Below are 20,408 nucleotides of genomic sequence, written 5' to 3'. Positions count from 1 at the left end.
TTTGTCGCTTCGTGTCATCTGTAACACCTGTATTTGTATAGTAGAAATGTCTATTGCAGGATAAAATAAGACCATAATGTAGTGTAAAGAGAAAAACAACAAAAATACCGAACTCCAAGAAAAATGCAGTGTATTACAACCCAAGATAATGTTGACGAGGAAGGCATCTCATGATTAAAAAATAACTGAACCTATTTCTTTATATAGCCTAGCTATGTGAGTAGTCTAGGGCACTAGACACAGTGCATGCGGTGTTGCCAATATGTCAGAAACGCATTGGTCAACTATACAGCTGAGGATAGAACGAAAATATGCAAATCTAACTGTCGTAAAGTTGTCACAATGTAGGCCTTTATATATATAAATACATTCATAGGCGTATATATATATACATTCAACATCTTGTGATCCGTTTATTTGGTAATCGCCAATGGCAGTCAGCAGGGTTTAAGAACATCAGTTGTTCGACCTGCTAGTCAAATGCGTTTTGTTGAAAATATACTTTTCCACTCATTTGGTCTTTTGGAAAATGTTGTTTGTGCTGTATTTAGACCCCTCTACCAAGACATTTGTTTTGCATGCACACGTATAAAAATTGCGGTTTTTATCCAACGCAATCATAGGTTTGAACGTTGTTTTCAATTTAGACTTGTTTATATAGATATATATATATATATAATATATAAATGTTTTAAATCAACTGTATTTATTTTCAGCCTTTCTGATTTTTATTGGTGCTGCATATTCTTTTCTTCTTGATGCTCAAACGAAACATAAAGTACAGGTGTTATTAACTACAGGGGACCAATCAAAACTACTGTCTCAAGAACCAGATTTACATCCAAGTTCTAGTCATGGCAACGGACCGGAAATAGTAATAGATAAAAGTAAACAATATCAGAGGATGGAGGGATTTGGTGCGGCAATCTCAAACTCGGCCGCTTACGTCATTTATCACAGTCAAAAGAGACACGAGATTATGCGAGATCTTTTCAGTCCGACAGACGGAATAGGTACATATTCTATATTGATGTAAGATGAATGAATAAATAATCACCACACATTACCAGAACTAAGGTGTTTATAGAAATGAATTTATGATATTATGGGCTTCAATTTGAGATAAGATCCCATTTGAAAACCTATAGAAAAAAAACCTAGATAATCCTGTGAGATAGCAACTAAACGACAAAAATAAGGACCCCCTTTAATAATCTTGAGCAATCTAAGAGCAGCTTAACGTACAGTCTTAAACTATGGAAAGGTGTTTATACATGTACCATATATTAAGGTTACAATACACCATTAGATTTTATGGGCGCAGCTATTTTATGAGCATAACATGGTATTCAGAATTAAGAGTATAGCTAATCCTGATTGGTTGATATGTGCGCCCATTATTTTTTGTTATTAGAGACTTCGTGCATTCTGCATTATACCAAAGGCCAAATAAATTATTTTCCTTAGCCCTAACGGAACTGAGATGTCTTTTAAACTCTAGGATGAGACACGTATTTTTAAATGCAAAATTGATAGGCATGGGAGATAAGTACAAATTACGCTAAGAAAAGCAACGCGAACCTATATTTTTTGGACCAAAAAATACTGTCCTAATAACTTTTCTTTAATTCTAGCAAGGTTTCGTTAAAAAAATCAACTTTATAAAGTCTGTATCTCGAAAAAGGCTATCATTGTCGCCTATGGGGAAATTAATTGTTTATTTCAATCTTAAGCCATTAACCATCCGGGGTCTATAAAAGTTAATTAAAAAGAAACTATCAAAGATCAGTCATCAGCACCAACAATCCATCAAATACCGAATACATTGAGAAAGACATAAGACAACCATGAACCAGTTTCCTGACTTGAGACAGACCCGTGATAATGTGGTTATGTTAAACCCTTTTTTATCACTTCCCCTCCTCATTAATTTCAATCAGTGGATTAACAAAAGGTACACAAAACATTGCACAATTAAAAGTAGTACAGAGAATGGGCTCAAATCTGAAATAGCGGTATTATTGATAACGAAAAAGGATATCTATGTATCTCTAATGTCTAACAGCGCTTTTCTCTGTTAGTTACCAAAAAACAGTATGTTACTTTTTTAAAGGAATAGCTAAAAACTTCAGAAAATTGTTTAAACCAAATTTAGAACCCATCCGGTAGGTCTTGTCATACCGAGCCCAATTTCTAGGGGAGGAAATATGCAGAAAATTAAACTGCATGATGGAAGCTCAATATCTAACATGAAAATTATATGTCATTTGCAAAATATTTACTGAACATCTTTAGGAAATAAATTTGGAAGATTTTTTCCTATATTTAGTTGATGTAGGTAGGATAGACAGGTTCATTATATCGTTTTATATTAAAGGTCAAACTTGTAAAGTGAAATTTAAATGTTATTTGTAACTATTTTGTTCCGAAACTTCCTCAAAAATCAACTGTTAGAACTCCTTGTAGAAGTAGATCAAAAGCAGTTCAATAGCAGAATAGAGAATAATGGCCAAATAATACAGTGAATAGAGAAAAATGAGCAAACAATTATGAATAGAGGATAACGGGGTGCACAAGTATAAAGAATAGCTGAGGAAAATAAAAGCATTCGGTAATGCAATAATGATTACAGAATACACAGAATAAGGAATTATATAATTATATAATCCCCCCGACATCTAGACCCTCATATATCTTAAAGGAAGACTGTAAATCAAAACCGTCAATTTCTTAAATATTTCCATATTCCAGGTGTTGTATTTAATATCAATCAAGAAAATGAAAAGCAAAAATAGAACGTTTATGTTATCACACAAAACACATTTTAATATCAACATTAGCACTATAGTATTTAATACAAGCGCTGTATTGCTAAAATGAGAAGGAAACTGTTAATTGCAATACAATTTCTGACGCCTGTGGTCGAAGTTACGTTGAAAAACAGGTTATCAAAAAATCAAAACTCATGTTTTATTAATGTAACTAAATCTATTATAAGAACAAATGAATGTCAAATATATCACATAATGGCTGAATACTTAGTAAAAAGTAATTTTTATGTTGCTTTGCTCTAGATTTCTATATTGCTGCATTGTAAATGCGATTTTACTTTTCAATGACTGTGTTGATTTTCGGTAAGGGTCTTATCTATTTTATGTGTATAGACAAATTTTCTGTTCAAAATTTTACATTCTGTCATTAGTTTGAGTTAGAGAATTTACACGCACTGATAGTTTATCAAAATCTTTTCACTGAGTAGTTTGTATTTTTTTCTTCGTTTAAATTTTGATGTTTGGTTCTTATTGTAACGGCTTAGGCGGTAAAACGGCACTATGCACACGGAATCGCTAAAATATAAAATAAAACATACTGTTGAATATATTAAAACCGGTTTTTATTTGATTTCGATTCAAAAGATGAATCAGGACAGTTTACCATTAAATAATGCGAATTGCTTTGTTTTAAGAATGTTCGCTCCACTGTTTCAAAATAAAAAGCTTTTTAAAAGACTGTTGCATGTACATATGAAGATAAGGGATCTTTAAAAAATAGAAAAAATGACAGGTCTGTGTCCTTGTTCTTGAGATATAATCAATTGAAAATTTGGCGGGAAATGACTCTCTTTAGATTTTTTGAATGTGAAACAGTTTCCCGCGCTTCGTAGTAGCCTATCGTCTGCACTAGAATATTTCTATAGACTTACCTTGCAATTGAGTGGTCCCAAAAATATGTAAATAATCTGAACGTGAAACTCCACGGCAACACTTCCGCTGAAAACAATATCGGATTCCACCATTGAAAAAATTGTGTAGGATAATGTGTATGCCAGATTTATACAGTGCAATCACAATAAAAGGTAGGACAATTCTAGTTTTTTGAAAACGTTTTATATACCGCTAAGTGAAAAACCTTATCTCGAATGAACGCGATTGATAGTTAAAAAATATTTGATGAAAAAGCCCGGGTCCAATTTTACATGACGGCGATTTTAAAGGCAATTATCTATACAATTCATCCATTTATAAATAACTCGGATTCTACATGAGTTGTGATCGCAATTAACACAGACTACCAATGATCTGTCCTAATACATGTAAAGGTCAAAAAACAAATTTTGCAGTCCTTTTTAACTTTATGTACAATTTAAATTTTAGGAAATGAAAAAACAAAATCAATATCTGTTTTTATTTCAGGAGTATCTTTCGTTCGAATAACAATGGGTGGATCTGACCTACAGGCTGTACCGCCATACACCTATGATGATATGCCGAATGGCCAAACAGACTTCAATATGGACCATTTCAGTGTTGACAAAGATCGTGAATTCTTTATACCTATTATAAAGGAAGCATTGAGTCTTAATCCAAAGTTGAAAATACTTGGATCTCCGTGGAGTCCCCCAGCTTGGATGAAGTCAAGTAATTCACTTTACGGAGGTGATTTTCACGTAGATTATGACGGCAAATACCAACAGGCGTTAGCCTTGTACTTCGTAAAATTCATTCAAGCATATAAAGCCGAGGGAATAGATATTCATGCCATTACAATCCAAAACGAACCAGGTTATCAAACAACCAGTTACCCAACCATGACAATGTCTTGGCAAATACAAAGAGATTTAGTTAAATGGCATTTAGGCCCGTTATTTCTCAGTAATAATATTTATACTAGAATTTTAATATTTGACCATAATTGGGACATTCATGCATACCCGGAAAACATTTTAAAGGATCATGATGCTGCGCAATACATTAGCGGTGTTGCTTGGCACTGCTATGGAGGAGACAAATCTGAGCCAGCAACATTTCACAGCAAATTTCCAAACGTTGATTCTTACTTTACGGAATGCTCCGGTTTTTCGAGCGCACCTCATTTTCGTGATAATTTAGTATGGAATTTGGACGTTTTATTTATCCATCAACCGACGGTCTGGGTTAAATCAGTCGTTCTCTGGAATATAGCCCTTGACGACCACTGGGGACCCCAAGTTCAGGTTTCTGGATGTAAAAACTGTCGAGGAGTTATTACTGTTCCACGTGGAAGCAACGTTTACCGAAAGGAAGTAGAGTATTACGTCATCGGCCACCTGTCCAAAGTAGCACAGACCCAATCAATGAGAATAGACTCTACTGATAATGTTGACGGCTTACGTTCGGTTGCGTTCGAGAATCCTGACGGTACTATTGCGGTGGTCATACTGAACAAACAAGATCAGACCAAATCGTTGAATGTAAATATTGATGGCAATATTTATCATTTCTCTTTGAACGGAAAGTCAGTTGTGTCGATGTTATATTCCCCTTAAATTTAGCATGATACTTCAATACTTAATCAAATGGATTAGTCTTTAGAAGTGTTTGTACAATGTATACGTAAAAAGTAATATTCCTTTTCTTCATGATCAAGAACGAGCGTAACAATATAATTTTTAGTGCGGAATTATCCTTTTAAATCAATGATGTTAGTTTCAAAATGTAAGCTACAGCTATATTTCTTTCCATATTCAATGCCCCTTTTTGCATCCAATACTACTTTTTAAACCCAAAAAAAAAAAAAGAACTAATAAAAATACGCTGCCTTTTATGAAATTCAAAGATAAATTTTACTTTTTATTTTAATACATGTATTTAGGATTATTTGGTATTTTTACCAACTTCGGAATTGGTATTCTAGTTAAGGTTATTAGATGATTTTTTACGCTATATTTCATTTCTGAAATCTTTATTTAAGGAATGACTGTAATATTTTTTCTGTCTATGAAGAAATAACATAAAAAATGTGGTGCACACTGAACAACCCGCATTTTTGATGTTATTGCGAATAGACAAAAAAAAATATCACAGTCATTTCTTATAATTTAATTATAAATTCCATTTTTTAAGAAGTAAATTATGAAAAAACGTTGATGACGTCACGGTCAAATGACAAAATTATGTCTATGAGCTGATAGACAAAAAACTTTCAGCCAATCAGAAAACGTGTTACATCCAAAATTAAATTATCTTGTTATAGAAATGTGGTACGCCAATGACGTCTCCCGTTATTTCAGTAAAAATTGGAAAAGTTGGGCGTACGTTTGGCTGTGCAAGATGCACAATAGATACAAGTATTCTACTAACTTTGATTTTGTTTTAATAAATTAAAATATAACTAGAAATGCATTGTTATACATGCTATATAGTTATTACGTATTTTCCTATATCCAGTCGATACTCCTATTTTGGCATTGCCCAAGGTGTATCTTTTTCAGACTATTTACATAGTCATTGCCTACATCCGTTGGATGTGTACTGATTGCTACTCTTAGTACTCTTAGATAGATACTTTTTGTGTTTATAAAAATAAGAAGATGTGGTATGATTGCCAATGAGACAACTCTCCACAAGAGTCTTTTATCAGTTGGATTTTTTTGTTTTTTTTTGTTTGGTGTTTTTTTTTTTTTATCTGTGCTTTTTATCGATTTGATGAGTCCAGACCTTTACAACTCAATTTTACATTTTGTTCATATATCATGCTGTTACACCAATATCCCAGGTTAAAGGGAGAGTTGAGCGCTCACAAAAATGTTTACCCCCGCCACATTCTGTATGTGTCTGTTATTCAGTGTTTGCCGTTGGTTACTGTCTATCAGCCAGTGTTTTCGATTATCATTTTAGCACAAATCAAGCCGTAGGTTTACTCGTTTGAATTATATTACATTTAGTCATGTCGAGGCCTATTATAGCTTACTATACGGTATGGGTTTTGCTCCTTTTTGAAGGCCAAACGATAGTTGTTTACATTCACGTCATTTGGTCTTGGTGGATAATTGGCTCATTGCCAATCATACCACGTCTCCTTATTTTTATATACAGGCTAGGATGAAATTTGAAAAAAAATGCAGGACAGGAGTTTTGAGTAAAAAAAAAGGCAGGATGAGCAACTTTGCAAACAAAAAAAGGCAGGATGACAATTTATGTAAAAAAAAAGTCAGAATGAACTAGTAAAAAAATAGGCAGGACCGAATAGAGTGAAAAAAATAAAAAGGCAGGACAGAGATTACAACTATAAAAATAAACGGACAAAATTTTTCATCCTAGCCCCCCTCCCCCCCATAAAAATCAAATGGTAGCTCCCTAATATTATGGATCAAGTATATTCTCAGATTTTTTGGTCAATTAAGTTTCCATGTCACAACTTGAAACTTAGTACACATATTCTTTATGTTGCGATTTTTTATTTTATTTTATTCTAAATTAAGGTTCAATGAACACAGAAATGTGAATTTGCGACCAGGGCATTGTCTTCTATGGACACTTGTCTTATTCTTGTTTTAAAAATAATTTAAGTTGTGTTTTCAATTGTTATGGGGGAAAAAAACGAAAAATTGTTTCAGAAAACTTTTGAAAGAAATAAAAAGGGATTTTGAAGGCAACATTTGAATTCAAGTCGTATGTCTATCCTTCATCTTTATTTTAGACAAACAGAAACACTACAAAATGGAGTGATGTTCGCTAGATAAGAAAGATGTTAACGAAGACTAAATTCATTAAAAAAATTGGCGTTAAAAAGCTATTAACAAAAATACCGAACACCAAAATAAATTCAACAAATATGTGCATGTTTTGATTAGTAGGAAAGAGGTTTTTTTATTATTTCTTATGCAGCAAAAATACTGCAATCTGATTGGTTAATTACCCCGGTGTAAATAACACCCCACCCTTGTTCACCCCGGGATAAATAAAATTTTGCCAAAAAATAAAAAAATAAAAAATTTGACAAAATAAAGAAAAAAAATAAAATGTCAAAAAAAAAAAAAAATTATCAAACTTAAATGTCAAGAAAAAAAATATATATATATAAAAAATAAAAAAATAAATAAATTTGAGGACAAACATATGAAATTTTTTTTTTTTTAAATTTAAAAAAATTTGGTTTTCCCGAAAATTCAAAAGAACAAAATTTTTTTCTAAAATTTCCCCCCAAAAAAGAAAAAAAGTATTTGACAATACGCAGCAGAATCAACGTTGAAAAAAAAAGTTACACACTTATCCACTCACCATCTCACTCACTTGTCAACTCATTCTCTCACTCACTCAATCGCTTATCTACTCACCCTTTCGTTCACTCATCTACTCAGTCTCTCGCTCGCTCAGCCATTCACCGTTTCGTTCACTCATCTACTCACTTAGCTAATCACCCTTTCGTTCACTCATCTCCTCACTCTCTCGCTCAGCCTTTCATGCGCTCACTCATCCACATTCTCACTAGCTAATGCGCACTCGCTCATCCACTTGTTCGTTCATCCTATTACCATCTCGCTCACCCATCCACTCACTATCTCGCTCAGTCAATGTGTCTTCCACTCATTCTCTAACTCACTCGCTCAACATCAACCGCTCTCTCATTGATCACCTCACTCTCTCATCAACTCGTTCTTTTACTCAACCATCCACTCGCTGTCTTGCTCATTCACCCATTTATTTGGTCACTTCTTCATTCTCTCATTCCCTCTATCATCCATTCATTCTGTCTATCTTTCATTTATTCTCTCTCTCTCCCATTCATTCTTTTTCTCATCCACTCTCACGATCATCATCTCACTCTCTCACTTATCCAGTGACGACTGTCTCTTGTTCATTGTCTGTGACTCGGTGACAGCACTCACTCAGAATTTACCTTTTCTTTCACATCTTCCTGGGCAATTTACAGCCCATCAGCACTTACACCAGTTTCATGGTGTCTAGCTTAGGCAGTGTTATGTTCTACTCCGTCAGGGCTATGAACAACTCAGTCCATCCAGGACAACACCAATGCCTATCAGTATGTGGGAAAGGTCTGCACCCTCACCTTCAGATTAACTTCATTAGGTGAGGTACAAAATCAATTTATTGATGTGAAACGTTTTATTTCAATAAAAATTTTGTAAGCTGTGGAATTTTTACAATTGATTTCTTGCAGTTTAATCGTCAAGAAGGAACTTCTTATTATTTTGCTATCATTTGCATGATAATTGTTTATCAATTTATGTACTTTTTAAATGCAATTGACATAATACGTTTTAATTGTAAAATTATTGGCAAAATTACAAATAGCCATGTTAAAGGGTGGTAACTGCCATTGATTTTTTATTGCAAGTTATTTAAGATAACATTATATTGATATGTCGGGGGAAATGAATTACCTGGTTCGTTCAATAAACTCCTCTTACAACTTTCAACACAGATCCTTGGCACTTCACAGAAAACAAGCAAACACATGACAGATGTGGCCTGTTGTTATGAAGAGATAGGCGAAAGAGACCCACGGGGGGGTGGGGAGTCTCTTCATATATGAAGGTATATACATATGTGCCGCTGGAATGGGTCCCTTTTTGATACGTCAAATATATCAATGGGGTGCAATTTTACCGAGGAAATATATCAATGGGTAGTAATTGACCAATTGTGAGATATCAATGGGTCAGAATTTTTCAGTTTGTTGTGCAACGATCTTCACTGAATTTCCCAAACTCTTTGTCATTAAAATTTCCACATCTGCTGAAACTTATTGACACATATATATATATAGGTACTATTTGAGCTGATAAATATATGAATGGGTTATGATTTCGCTGTGAAATATATGTAAAGGTAGGGATTTCACACAATTATTCAATATATGAATGGGGGTTGTTTTGTTTTTTAAATCCCAGCTGCACAACTGTACCCAAAATCCCATGTTGAGATCCCTCCTCCCCCCTTAATGACGTGGATGTTATCAACTACAGATCGCTGTACGGCATTCAACAATGAGCAAATTCCGTACCGTATAGCTACAAAAGCCACGAAATGACAAAATGTGAAACAATTCAAACGGGAAAAGCAACGGGCTGATTTGTAAATAAGCAATACACAAAAATAAATATGACAAGACATTAACCAATGTCAACCATGGCCACTGAATTACAGGCTCATGACTTTGGACAGGCATATTGAGTACAGAATGTTTCAGGGTTAAACTTGTTTGCGAACGCTTAACGCTCTCCCAACAGTTTTCAAATATGAAAGGATTGTATTTTAGTCCGGCTGTTGTTACGGTTCTGTTTATTTATTTTAGGAGTATCTTATGTCAGATTAACGATGGGTGGATCCGACTTGCAAGCTGTACCACCGTACACCTACGATGATATTCCTAGTGGCCAAACTGACTTTAACATGGACCAGTTTAGCATAGATAAAGACCGAAGAATTCTTTATTCCGATAGTAAAGGAAGCTCTCAGTCTGAATCCAACTCTTAAAATTGCCGCCCCCTACTCGTTTACTCTTCGTTCTACTCCTATGCTACTGACAAAGACAACATAACAATGAACAACACATGGTCCAGTTAGCCTGATTTGGTACCTCCATACGATAATTGTGGGGATAAACCAGTCTTATATCAGACTATCTAGATTATATGTCGTAAAAGTGATACACCTAATAAAAACATATACTGTTCAACTACTAACAATAAAGACGGCACATAATTAGAGATCTGGGTGCATTTCGTGTCATGAAAAAGAGACATGATAAACCCAAAACAGTTTTTTGTGTTGGCGTGCAGATCGCTAACACAATAATCCTTCACAAGGAAGATAGGAGTTACCAGAAATATTTTTGGACAGTACAACATACTAAACCAATTACTCGATTCCTTATAAAAATAGACGTATACAAACCTTATGAGCCCGGGGAAGAGAAGGATAAAGGGGGTGGGGATTGCCCTACCACTTTTTGGCAAAAAAATATTGAAAATTAAAAATTAAAATCAAGAAGACAATGAGACTTTCTTTTAGACTTCTTAAAAAAAAACAGAAGCTGTGGTATGATTTCCAATGAAACAACTCACCGCCACAGACCACACGACGTAGAAGTTAACAACTATAGGTCACTGTACAAACTTCAACAAATAGCAAAACACATACCGCATAGCAAGCTATGAAGGCCCCGAAATGACAAACCTAAAACAATTCAAACGAGAAAACTAGCAGCCTGATTTATGTACAAAACAATAAACGAATTACATGCTCCTGAATTGGGACGGGTATATACAGAATGTAGCAGGGTTAAACATGTTTGCCTAGTGCCAAACCATCTGCCTTAGCTGGAACAGTGGTGTAACAGTACAACATACAGTGGAGATCATCTCTCATTAGAACTGTCAGAATAATCTGTCATAGAACTGTCCTAGAACTGTCCTAGAACAGTTCTAGGTAGAACTGACCAAATCAGTTCTAGGTAGAACTGTCAGGATCAGTTCTGGGGTAGAACTGTCTAAAACTGTTCTAGGTAGAACTGTCTAAATCAGTTCTAGTCGTAGAACTGTCAGCAGAACTGACCAAATCAGTTCTAACCGTAGAACTGTCAGCAGAACTGACTAAATCAGTTCTAACCGTAGAACTGTCAGCAGAATTAACTAAAACTGTTTAAGCCGTAGAACTGACCAAACCTGTCAGGATTGTAGAACAGTTCTAAATGACGTCACTGCATTTTTTTTATATATATTATATTCTTTTGTCTTATTTATATTTAAGACAAAGAGTTCTTAAAACTGTTCTATGGATAGAACTGACTAAATCAATTCTAGCCGTAGAACTGTCCAAATCAGTTCTAGTCGTAGAACTGTCAACAGAACTGACCAAATCAGTTCTAACCGTAGAACTGTCAGCAGAACTGACTAAATCAGTTCTAACCGTAGAACTGTCGGCAGAACTATCTAAAACTGTTCTAGCCGTAGAACTGACCAAACCTGTCAGGATTGTAGAACAGTTCTAAATGACGTTACTGCAATTTTTGTATATATATTATACTAGTATTCTTTTGACTTATTTATATTTTTAGACAAAGAGTTCTTAAAACTGTTCTATGGATAGAACTGACTAAATCAATTCTAGCCGTAGAACTGACCAAATCAGTTCTAATCGTAGAACTGTTCTAGTCGTATAACTAACCAAAGATTTGGTCAGTTCTAGGTAGAACTGTCTAACACTGTTCTAGGGTAGAACTGTCAGGATCAGTTCTAGGTAGAACTGTCTAAATCAGTTCTAGGTAGAACTGACCAAATCAGTTCTAGGTTAGAACTGTTCAAGCTAGAACTGTCTAAAAGGTGTCAGGATGACAGTTCTACATACTGTCCTAGAACAGTTCTCCTGACAGATTCTGACAGATTTGATGAGAGGTTAGAAGTGATCTCCACTGTAAGAACAAACTATTAAAATCAGTTGAAAAGAGCTTAACTCATCAGATCGATACAAATCACAAAAAACTAACAAAAACACAAAAGACACAAAGTACAGATCTGAGAGTACTCACAGTTACTAAAAGCTAGTTCAAGGCCAATATCCAAGGCTAAGATACAAATCAGTACACATCAATCAACCATTGGATTTAGTGTAAAGACGTCATTAACAGTTTGAGAAAAGCTTGACCTTGTTCAAAGCCAAAATAAAGGTATCGACAGATTGTATAACAATTATATTTAGTTGGGTTTTAATTTATTGATAACAAAATCAATATTTATACAGATAAAACAGTCTTCAAAGATCTAATTATATAGTTGGATTGGAAACCTTTAGGAATGAGTTTATTTAATGGAACAATTAGTTTACTCGGATCGTATCTAAGTTTACGGGTTCGGTTAACAACATCACCGTAAAAATTAGGATGTGCTGTCCCGTTTGTAATAAGTTTTCTACTGGTACAAAATAAGACTATAGAAAAGGTTTGATTTTTTTTGGCTAGTCACTTTCAGAAGATAGCCGCCCCAACTTTTCGCCACTGATAAAGACAAATAACAACAAACAACACATTAGCCGTTTAGCCTGATTAGGTTCTGTCAAAATATGTCGGGGATAAACAGTTCTACATTTGCACAAATTTCAATCTTTGCCTATCTAGACTATATGTCGCAACAGTAAAACACACAATAAAAAACCTGCACCGTTCAACTACCAACACAATGACCACTAATTCAAACAAGAAAATGAAGAAGGCATACAATTTGAGATCAGGATGCATTTCATACGTTCTACCAAAGGAAACAAAACTAAAATAAAAAACAACACTCCTAATACGTTATATTCAGTCTCCTCATACAATTTATTTGACATCAGTAGAATTTGTAAGAGGCCAGAAATTAGTTAAGATTGTTAGACAACCGGAAGAAAAGATCGATTTGAATGTATTACTTAGAATATCACACATGTTGCCCTTGTGGCTGAAAGATGTAAAAATGAAATAAACACTTTAATATTTTCGTGCGTAGGAAGCGCTTCTCTTGATTTGCCTTCATCAGGAACGCCCTAACCTAAAGGTTTGAAATCTTGGGATGCGTAAATACGCTGCAACGTCAGGGGCTATAGAATTACAAAGGATCTTAACAGAATATAAATCATATATCAGTACCGAAGACTTTTTTCGAGTATAGATATTTTATTTTTTAATGTTACAGTTTTATCTATGGCATAACATCATAGAAGGTATGGCGAGAAATAATGATAATACTATTATTTTACACGAAACATTATTATATTATATTATTCGAAAACTGTGATTTGTCGAATTATGCCAAGCGTTTCTTTTATAAAAGCACGTGTTGACCTGAAATAACTAAAAGATTATGAATTTCATTTTAAAATATGTAGTGTTTGAATGAAGATTAATTGAAAATGCAGCCATTAGAAAAAACTTTATATTATATTTGGACAATGATTTTCTACTTCTATCTACTTTTTCTGGTGCTTTCTTTTTTTTTTTTCTTTTTTTGCTAGTCATTTTCAGAAGTTAGCCGTCCCTTCTTTTCGCCACTGATAAAGACAAATAACAAAGAACAACACATTAGCCGGTTAGCCTGATTAAGTTCTGTCAAAATATGTCGGGGTTAAAACAATTTTATATTTGTACAAATCTCAATAGAAAAACCTGCACCGTTCAACTACCAACACAATGACCACTAATTAAAACAAGAAAATGAAGAAGGCATACAATTTGAGATCAGGGTGCATTTCATACTTTCTACAACACGAAACAAAAACTAAAATAAAGAACAACACTCCTGACACGTTCTATTCAGTCACCTCACAAAATTTATTTGACATCAGTAGTATGTGTAAGAGACCAGAAATTGTTTTATTCTGTTAAATAATCGAACGAAAAGACCAATTTAAATGAATTAATTAGTATATCACATCTGTTACCCTTGTGGCTGAAAGATATAAAAATGAAATTTACACTTTAATAATTTCGTGCGTAGGAAGCGCTTTTCTGGATTTGCCTACACCAGGAACGCTCTAACCTTAAGGTTTGAAAGCCAGGGATGCGTAAATACGCTGCAACGTCATTAGCTATAGAATTACAAAGGATCTTAACAGAATATCCATCTCCATCTAATGAAACATTAGTTTTTAAATTATTTTCAATTTATCAACGGGGAATTCTAAATAAGTATATGTTATAAATCATATCAGTACCGAAGACACTGCGCTACGTCCATTATTCATTTTTCATTATTCAAAGTTCAATAATGAATAATGAAATAGTTCATTATTCACTATTCAACGTTAAGTGATGAATAATGAATAATGAAATAGTTTAGATTTCAGTATTCAAGTTGAAAAGTGAATAATGAAATAGAAAATTTATTTTTTGACTGTGACACTATATCCCGTATTTCTGAATTCTTCATTATGGTGATATTTAACAAAAATTCAATTAATATAAGAAAAATAAATCGAAGACAGCCTAATTAAAATACAGACCTCTGATTTCGTTACACTACATATGAGCTTATATGTACAGTAGTATAACGGAATCAGAGGTCTATATTTTAATTAGACTGTACCGATGAATTTTCGATTTATTTTTTTTAATTTTTAATGTTTAAGTTTTTACCTATGAAATAACATAATAGAAGGTATGGTGAGAAATAATAATAATACTATTATTTTACAACAGGTAGTGTTTGATCGAAGATATGTAAACCAACAAAGAGATTGCAATTTGTATGTAGTTTTGGCGCTATAGACAGTTATCACACTTAAAGTGTCAAAATTGTTAACATTTTATTGAACAGTCTCTATGTGCTTATTCACAAATTCGAAGTAACCAAAGTTTGAGATGTGTTTGACAAGGATTAATGAATCTGTTGATGAAAAGTTTTTGAAATTTGTAAGTGCGCTGTGGGTCACTCTCCGACCTTTTCCTACAAATCTTGAGGTAAAATTTAATTTTGGAGAATTAAATGTTAGTATGCTGTTTTCGTGTGGGAAAAAAAATGTTCGATGCGTATTGCTTTTTATTCCAAAGTGTCGCACAATTAAATCTGTAAAACATAAATAAACTTCAAGTATCCTTCAATAGTCCTCCAACATATGTATGTTATGGTCTTTAATCTTTTATATATTGGGTGGCCGTTGGGGCAAAGTGATCGAAGGCTTGTTTGAATGAAAAATCACAATTTCAGTTGCACTTTTCAAACAAATGAACATATATCATCTATCATGCAGACAGATGACACTGACTGTTCGCCGCCAAAAACATATTAAATAATCGTACAAAGTCTCGTAAAATTGTACATAAAAGCGAAACTAGATTTTACATTTCCCACAGCCAGTAATACTCAAAAATAGGCATACGACATCAGGTTCGGCAATCATCAGACTATGCCAAAAGTACAAACGTAATTTAAAAAATTGTCAAAAGATTGGTTTCTATCTTTCATATTTTACACAAACACTCATGTTTGTTTTATGTTGTGCTGTTACAAAAATGTCCCAGGTCAATAGGCTGGTTGAACTTTAACGAACATGTTTAAGCCTGCCAAATTCTGTATGTTTCCTTCCCAAGTCAGAAGCCAGTTCTTTGACTGGGGTGGTTGGCCGCAGTCTGTAGGGGCCTCGGTGGCGAAAAGATCAAGGTATTTCAACTACTGTGTCACTAGCCTTTCAATACTGAGGTTGTGAGTTCGAATCCCACACGAAGCAGGTGCGTTCGACTCCAATCTTAATTGACAAGGATTGTCAGTTTTCCTGCCGGTTTCTCTACGGGCACTCTGCCGTCCTCGACCAATATAAACTGACCGCTACGAAAAAGCCTATAGTGCTGAAAGTGGTGTTAAACACCAATCAATCAATCAAAGTCGTCTATCATATCTCTTTAATATATATTGATTTGTCATAAATCAGTCCGTTGGTTCTCTCGTTTGCATTGTTTCACATTTAATCATGTCCGACTATACGGTATACGTTTTGCTCGTTGTTGAAGGTCGTACGATGTAGTTTAGTTGCTTACATGTTGTACATGCACGTCAATTTCTGATTGGCAATCATATCACATCTTCTTATTCTGATATGAAATTTGAAACTTAAATTGTTTATCTTTCCGTATATTGATTCACAAGCAACTATCCATGAACGTTTAGATCAGTCCTGGTAATTAAATAACACTTTATTAATAATTTTTGTCACTTCTTAAAATACAGGATAGAATGGATAAAAAAGGACAAAAGGAGCAGATTAAATGGTAAAAAAGTAAAATTATAGAGAAAAAAAGGCCACAAAAGAGAAAAATGGAGTGCTTAAATATAAAGAATAGAGATAAATGGTAAAAAGAATAAAGAAATAAAGGACCCCACATCCCGACCCTTCTAGATGGTGTTGTCTGTCCTAGCTTTCTTGACTTGTGATTTTGTATTGTCCCTTGTTATTCGCTTTACTGTCACAATTTATGACAGCTTGTTAAGTTGGATAGTAAACAGGTTGCTTGTTTCTGAATCCTATTTGCCACAATGTGAATTTCTATTGTATAAAATGTATTCAATTTCATAATAAAATATTGTTTACACTAAACAGGTTGAAATTTCAGGAGGTAAAATTACTGCCCTTTACTAGAAGACCAAGGTTTAAACAACACGTAATCCAGAGCTTAATGCGAAAATGTTCTCTACGTAGATGTTTCTGACGTTTCTGACGATTTGTTTTTTCGTTGAATGCCGCACAAAACATAATTCCATGTAACACAATATGTACATGTATTTCATTATCTGGATGTTGTTATCAAGTGACCTTTTTGTTTGAGAGCAAGTGTTAATTTTAATGACGTTTAAACGTTTCCATGGAAACACATTCAGTAAAGGTAACATACCATTTACTGAAAAATATACTATTAATTATTTGAAGATGGGCAGTTCTTGCAGCTCTGTCGGTGAGTTAAATTTAAGTGATATAAATTTTTTTTGTGGACAGTGTTTTCAGAAAAACGAGAATTACCCGCTAAAAGGGATGGAGTTGAAAACAGGAAACATCTATCAATCTTTAATATGAACTTCCGTACCATAAATCACAACTAGTATTGTTGGTTTCAAATTGCTGGATTATTGACATAAACCTCACATATCCGTTTATTCACAAAAACGCCGTATCTGTTTCTAATTTGTTTTGTGGAAAGTCATATTTTCTAAATTACCAGCTAGCCAGGAAGAAAAATAAAATACTCACAAACAGGGGTGCAAATAAATGCTTTTATACGATCAATCTGCCTGTAGACCAGTATCGTTATCTACCGTCTTTCTCAATGGTGGGTCTTGATGGGGTTTACATAATAGAGAATAATGGCCAAAACAAGTTGCTTTTTATAAAAAAAAAGACAATACGTGAACCTTAGAACTTTTTAATTCTAATTATTAATTCAACTGTATAAGAAATTATATATCAGTGTTATCTTGGCCATGTGTGTTGAGGATAATATTTTCTTTTTATTATAAATCATTACAATTTTGGCATGTTGAGAGAAGTGTTAAATTTAAAGCAAGGAGAGAAAAAAAAAAAGATTCCAAGACGTATAATTTCTTAAAGAATAATAATAATTCAAAACATGGAGGACACATGTACCTTCTTCCAAAAATTCATTAAATTAATCTAGAAATAAGTAATGAGGCATTGCGAACTGGTCAGCTAGCAGGACACATTAATGTTCGTTACCGACCAATCATCAATAAGTGTAACTCTCCCGCGAGAGATACTTACTTGATCTAATTATAAATATAAAAAAGAAGATGTGGTATGATTGCCAATGAGACAACTCTCCACAAGAGACCAAATGACACAGAAATTAACAACTATAGGTCACCGTACTGCCTTCAACAATGAGCAAAGCCCATACCGCATAGTCAGCTATAAAAGGCCCCGAAATGACAAATGTAAAACAATTCAAACGAGAAAACTAGCGGCCTAATTTATGTACCAAAAATGAACGAAAAACAAATATGTTACACACCAACAAACGACAACCACTGAATTACAGGCTCCTGACTTGGGACAGGCACATACATACAGAATGTGGCGGGGTTAAACATGTTAGCGGGATCCCAACCTTCCCCCTAACCTGGGACAGTGGTGTAACAGTACAACATAAGAACGAACTATACAAATCAGTTGAAAAATGCTTAACTCATCAGATGGATACAAACAGAAATACTACACAGAGTGGACGTGGCCGGGTACTTGTATATCCCAACAACAAATAGACACTAAGCACAGATCTGAGAGTACTCGCAGTTACTGACAGCTAGTTCAAAGCCACTAACAACTAATTAAAAAAATCATGCATCTAAGACTAAATTATCAATTAGTACACATCCAACATCCAATTATTGAAGAGGCATAACTTTTACATTCAAAATACAAAAAAATTCATTAATAAAATAGAGTCACACGAGGTAAAAAAAAGTATGCATTCTTATTGCCTATGATGTACGTCAATGTAGACAAATATGATCATTGACAATTTAGAAGAAATTGTTATCAATGCATTAGAATTTATTGACACACAGGAGAATATACTTTAAAGATTCTCAACAAAATAGATTTAACTGCATTTGTTAAATTAATTCTTAGAAACAATGAATTTGAGTTTAATGGACTGTTATACAAACACATTATAGGAGCGTACCAACCAGGCTTATTAATTTGTACTCATTAAAATCTTAGATAAGTTCCAATGGAAAGAAAACATCAAATTACACTATCAATAGGGATGACGGTTTTATGGTCTTCACAGGCAAATCAGAGCAAGTTGAAGATTTCTTTAACCTTGCAAACGAACTTGACCATCTACTTAAGTTCTAATATGAGGTGTCGACATCTAGTATGGCCTATTTAGAGGGTGGTAAAGGGTTATTTTCGTGCAACGTTTTCGGCCTTTTTATTTCACGTGTTTCCGTGTTTCAACGTTTTATTTCTCGTTTTCTCGTGTTTGGTTCGATGTGCGTGCTTCGTGTTTTCCCTTAATTATTTTCCGTGTTTCGTGTCGGTACTCTTATTTTCTCGTGCTTGTCCCGCATTTGATTAAAAAGTAAACCGGGACTAATTCAAAGTCAGCCCAAATATTGTTTTAAATTATAAACTAATTAATTGGTCCCAAAATATTTATTAATAGCCTATTATATTACTATGGTAAATCGGATGCAACTAACGGACGCTAAAAGGTGACCACATGCAGGGTCGCCATGTCCATTTATAATGACTGCATGATCTCAGAGAACGACTGAGTAATACCTTTTGGTACTTTTTTCCTTAATATTTACAATTTTATTCCTTGACTTCGTTTTTCCAGAGTGTTTTTTTTCTCCGTGCAACGTTATTTCACGTGTTTCCGTGTTCAGACCCTTCCTTTTACCACCCTTCATTTAGATACCGAAGTGTACAAAAGTGAACGATTCCATAATAATGGAATTCTTGATGTTAAGTCACATATATTTAAAACACAGAAACGTTTCAATATTTACCAATCACTAGTGCACATCCAAAATACATATAAATTTAAGAGCATTACAGTGTGTGAATGATATAAGAAATTTCTACTTCTACCACTAAGTGACCACCATCATTTGGTTGACTATCCTGTCACTATTTGGTATGCGCTTGCATACTTAACAAGTCCAAAAATGATTTTAACAGAAAGGAAATAATTTGTGCTGTACATAACATTTATACATGGTGCAAATAAAAACATGGGACTTGAAATTTAATGTGCATGCAGTAGTCTCTTGAACGAGTCAAGACTTTCTGCAGCGGTCACTGAAATAATAGTGACATCAATGAATTAAATAAACATTTAATTAACTTACAAGATAACTTTATTGATAGAGAATACTGTAAAAACGAAACAGTAAAAGTTGTAAAAATGTATATTAACGAACAGTCTTTATTTTACTTGTTTTATTTTCATTTGAAACAGATTTTTTTTGGATCTGATTTGTCAAAATGACAAGTGTGCATAATGATTTTATTGTTACAAATCAAATCCAAAAAGCCCACTATAGCTATAACTCATTATGTAGAAACTACAGCACTATTTTAAAATATCTCTCTGTGAATATCTAGACACAGATGTTTGATACCATGGGTCGTTAT

Source organism: Mytilus californianus, unplaced genomic scaffold (assembly GCF_021869535.1).
Source record: "Mytilus californianus isolate M0D057914Y unplaced genomic scaffold, xbMytCali1.0.p SCAF_10, whole genome shotgun sequence".
Classification (NCBI taxonomy): Eukaryota; Metazoa; Mollusca; class Bivalvia; order Mytilida; family Mytilidae; genus Mytilus; species Mytilus californianus.
The sequence above is the reverse complement of the archived record's forward strand: the minus strand, read 5'-3'. Positions refer to the sequence as shown.